We start from the raw sequence: 5,057 nt of genomic DNA, 5'->3' as shown, positions 1-5,057 counted from the left end.
GTCCAGTAACGTAGGATTAGGGTCATGATCATGGCGGGGAGGAAACATTAAAGAACCAGAGGAAAGCTGTATGTTTCATTGGTGTTATACTGCACCCTGACTGGGTCAAATTTCTTTTCTGCTTTTGGTGATCCATGCCTCAAGCTACATAAACTACCTGGATTTTAGATTTTGTCTTTATGACCTTTCTTCAGAGGTCACATCAGAAAAACTTGATTTGGTTACCTTATGCCAGAGGGAGATGATTGACAATGTTCTCGAACTTAAAACAACAATGTTGTCTCTAACCTGAACCAGAGACATATATAAGCCATAGATATATGAATGGATTTTGGACTTTCATTTAATTCTAGCCCCAATTGAAGAACAATTAGTTCTTATGAACTCATTGATGCTGACCCTCATGAAGAGATCACTGAAAGTATGGGTGTTATAAAAAAGTGTGGTGAAGAAACTATATGGTGCCCAGCTATCAGGAAAAATAGCATCTGGGGCCTAAAAGGCTGATTTTCAAACAAGCAGCCATCTAAATGGCTGTCAACATGGAAGAAGCACATCAGCCTGTGTGAGCCCAGGATTATAAATAATACAATCCAAACCCAAAGGAGGGAACCATATCAGAGGTTACATTGTAAACACCTGGTTTGCAGAAGGCTATGGATGACAGGGGAAACTCAAAATCCATCTGCAGGGTCCACACAGAGATACCCTCTGGCCCTAGCAGATGGATGTGACTAGCCTTGTTATCAGACAGAGAGCATTGTAAAGTCAGTTATGGCAGATATAGTTAGGTTAAAATGTAATATCATTCATATCCCTGTGACCCATTTTAAAGTTGTTTCCGTTTGCTTTAGAAAAGGTGAGGGAGAAATGCAGTGGATTAAGTTTCCGGGTAATCCCCATGACCATGGACTAGGGATATGCATAGCCTTGCTAGCATGCAGAGTGCAATGGAAAGTGGATTGTTGCAGATGTAGTTAGGTTAAAATTTAACACCTTATCATTTGATCTCCCTTTTGATCCATTTTAAATTTGTTCTAGCTTTTCAATACTTTCTACTTCCTTTTCAACTGAGGGTTTCCTCTGTTCTACTGTGGCATTGTTGTTGTTTTCTTTTACGTGTATGTTTTCCTGTGTATGAAATCCAGGCTGGGTAAATCTATAGCGATGGTAAGTGGATCGGTGGCTTCTTGAGAAGACGGTAGAGGGTGTTGAGTAGATAACAATGAGTGCAAGATCGAATAAAATGTTCTACAATTGATTGTGGGAATGCGTGTACAACTCTTCTTGATATGATTGAACTATTGAATCGTATGTTCTGTGGATTTTGTGCCAATAGTTTCTTTTAAAGAAAGAAAGATGGGGGAAGGAATGGCGAGCTGATATTAGGGGCTCAAGTGGGAAGAGCATTCTTTGAAAATGATGAGGGCAGTATGTGTGCAGATGTGCTTGACACGCTGGATGAATGTATGGATTGTGTTAAGAGATGTAAGAGCCCCCCCAAAAAGTATTTTTTTTAAATAAAGAAAGATGGACTCAATGCAGAAAGTGAGTGTAATACTCTTAGACTTACAGCTGAAAAGACACTAGCTGAGGAAAAGCAAAAGGTGACTATCCCAAGGTCATCCTGGACTTTGAAGCCATTAAATGTGTTCAAATCTCTATTGCTTTTGGGGTTGCCCAAGGACTGGCAACTTGAGACTATCATGTTTGCTATTTTCACATTTTCTTTACTTTTTTTGATATGTCTTAGTTCTGCAGACAAATAGTTTTGCCTTACTGAATGACTGTTTTTGAAATTGTTGCCTTTTGTCTAAGCCTCATTGTTTTCTTAAGCTGTGTTTTCTCATTTATGTTTTTTAATATGCACAAGTGAACCTTCCACATGTTTTAATCTAAAGAGCTTTCATACACACACATTCCTTTTTGCAGTAGTGTTTTAAATTCTATGCTATTGACTAGACTAATAATCTTATTATTAGACTTACTAAATGTCCCATGGATGTTATTTATATTATTTCTCTAAAAGCGGATATGCTAAAAAAATGTTTTAAAGCTGCCTATGAAGTGGACCATAGGTATATATAAATCATAGGTCTATGAATGAATTTTGAGCTTGCACTTAATCATAATCCCTATTCTGAGACCACTTAGTTCTTACGATGTGGCCTCACTAGATATTTACCCTCATGAAGTGACTGCTGCAGATATGGTATATGGAAAAGCATGGTGAAAAATCAGATGGTGCCAGGCTATCAAATAATAGCCTCTGAGGTCTCCAAGGCTTATCTTGAAACAAGTAGCCATTTAAGTGAGGTGTCAACTATTTAGTGTATAAGTTCACTAGCTTATATGATCAATGATGGTTAAAAATAAAATCCGTGATCAGAGAAAGGGATTGTCCTACAAATTAAATTCTAAGAACTAAATCGGAAGGAGACTGCAGATAACAGTGAAAGCCCCAGATCCATTTTCAGAGTCCCCACATGGATTAAGTCTTCAATGAACTCTTTCTGACCATTAACCAGGGATGTGGACAGTCTTGCCCTCAGGCAGAGTGCATCAGAAGGTGGATTACTTCCACCCCACTAGCCAACTTAGGGAGGGGCATTCTCCCTTAGGGGCTTACCTGGGTATGTCCCTGATGAAGCTCACCATACTGAAGTTGCATTGTCATGAGCCATACCCTCCTTGACTGCCTTTGGTCGAAGGGCCCTGGACCCATCTTGTCAGCAATTTTTGGTAAAAATATAGATTTCCAAGTCATCATGGTTCTGCTCCCGGTTCTGTAGTGCTTGTAACTGAGATGTATTGATCTGCTGCCAATCATGCTTTTTTGACATTTTACCTTTTTTAAGTAAAATGTCTCATGTCCCCTTTAAGTCTCGGAATCTCAGAGAAGCCTCTTACACCATTACAACCTCATGCTAATTTAATGGTCTCCCTCATCTGCATGATGTGTCTTTGTCCTTTCTTGTCTTGGTCTTGCTTAAGACTTACTGAATGTTCTCTGTAAATTATGTTTGAGACTTGGGCTCTCCTTTTGTACCCTAAGATTGCACCATTTGTCTGAGAAGAGACCCTGTATCTAAAAGATAAAGAGACACTTATAAGTCTTAAACAGGACAAGGACTGCATTAGTGCCTAAACTGAAGGCACCCCTGCCAGGGTCCCAGTTTCATTCTAAGCCTCAAAATAGTCTTCATGCCGCCTTGAGTGCCCCACCTTCCTTACGACCACTAAACTGTCAAGGTGAAGACACAGGAGCTGGGATGGGCAGTAGCGTCCATGATCAGTCTCCCTGGTATTCTGGGAAGGCCGGGAGTAGCAGTTTAACAATGCAAGAGACAGATAGATGAAGCAGGAATGCACCCTGAGAAGAGGGAAGGTGGAATTGGGGAAATGCCCTTCCAGACTAAGCCCTGTAAATAGAAGGGAGCTATATCCTTTGCCCTCCCCAATTCTGGTCTAAGGGATCAAGGCAAGACCCCCTCCACCCTTGGCATGGTTACGAAGCTTTTAACAAGTGTATTTACAGAAGTTAGCTTATATTTAGCTATCCAGTGAAAGACCAGACCACCATCAACCCTGCATACAAACTGCAAATCCTGTATTGCTCTTCAGACTTGGTCAGACATCGCTCTGATGGCGACTCAACCTGTTTCCCACCTCGCCTTTCTCTTCATTGCATAGATTGAGTCAGATGTTGTTTGTCCTCACTATTACAGCTTTGTGATGGTTTCCTCTGAGGACAAGTCACTGAGGTAGCAGCTGTGGTAGTTGATGTCAACTTGCTCTGTGGAGGTGTGGCATCCGGCTTATCAGTCAGGCCTAGCAATCACCTGATGATGCCTCCTAGCAGGTGCAGCTAGGAAACTGGGAACTCCATTCCTCTCTCTCTCTTGCTCTTCACCTTCATCCTTGCTAGCAGTCTATGTGCCTCCGGGCCCCCTGTGGGCCACCCTAACCTGAGAGCTATCGGTGGTGCTCTGCCATGTCTCTACCCACCTTGGAGTCACATGACCCGGTACCCACTGGCCTAAGCTGGCTGAGGGTCCAATAGAAGTAACAGTCAATCCTTGACCTAAATCTGAGCCAAGAGCCTTCCTGAACCTCTTGAAAGCCCATGGAAATTTTTTCATGAATTTAATATCTTGACTAGTACCTATGAGCCAGGACCATCAGACATGTATATGTTGCTGCATATGTTATTAAATTCAGGAGAAGCGGGCAAGTGAAAAGACCACAGGCAAGTCTAACTCCTAAGACTATTTATTACAGGAATGGGTTTAAGAAATGGGGTTCATACTTACCTGGCAGGGAGATACCATGGTCACGAAGGTGGTTTTCCCAGGGCGAGGCTTGTCCATTGCACTCCAGATGTACTGACCCCTGCGACTTCCCCAAATGTGGGAAACTCGACTGCATAATTTGTGGTAGTGGGGGACTGCGTTCACTCTCTCCCCTAAAGAAAAAAAAAAAGAAATGAGGTTCAAAATTTAGTGGAAGAATTAATTTCAGTGTTTCCAAATGTATTTCCTAAAGCTTAATTAGGCAAACATCTAGGCATGTAGAAAGGAAAAGAAAGATAATGTCTACCTTTATGGATCATTTCTCCAAATTATTTGACACATATTTGGGCTTAAAAGCAGTCACAAAAGAATATAAGCCTGAAGTAAAAGGAAATAGAGGAAAGAACTAGGTGACAAAGGTATTTATAGAAGTCTAATTTACATAAGTAAATATATTTATACAGGAGGGTGTGGAAATAGATCTATGTGCATATATTTATAGGTTTAGTATTAAGGCAGCAGATGGACATTGGGCCTCCCGTCAAGTACTTACTCAATGCAAGAACACATTTTTCTATTAAATTGGCATTCGATGATGTACACCTTCCCAACACGATTGCTGAAGAAAAATGTGTGCATAAGCAAATGTGGTGAAGAAAGCTGATAGTGCCCGGCTATCAAAAGATACAGCATCTGGGGTCTTAAAGGCTTGAAGATAAACAAGTGGCCATCTAGCTCAAAAGCAACAAAGCCCACATGGAAGAA

General features: G+C 41.1%; 1 non-coding gene across 1 annotated transcript; it reads left to right on the top strand.

Moving 5' to 3' along the window:
* Nucleotides 1–4,305: 4,305 nt before the first annotated feature.
* LOC115868189 lies at nt 4,306–4,468 on the top strand. The gene has a single exon (XR_004045473.1). It is a non-coding gene; the product is annotated as a U1 spliceosomal RNA (small nuclear RNA).
* Nucleotides 4,469–5,057: the final 589 nt, after the last annotated feature.

The sequence above is a fragment of the Echinops telfairi genome, unplaced genomic scaffold (genome assembly GCF_000313985.2).
Source record: "Echinops telfairi isolate 266 unplaced genomic scaffold, ASM31398v2 ScPeMD7_7;HRSCAF=31, whole genome shotgun sequence".
NCBI classification, from domain to species: domain Eukaryota; kingdom Metazoa; phylum Chordata; class Mammalia; order Afrosoricida; family Tenrecidae; genus Echinops; species Echinops telfairi.
The sequence above is the reverse complement of the archived record's forward strand: the minus strand, read 5'-3'. Positions and strand labels throughout refer to the sequence as shown.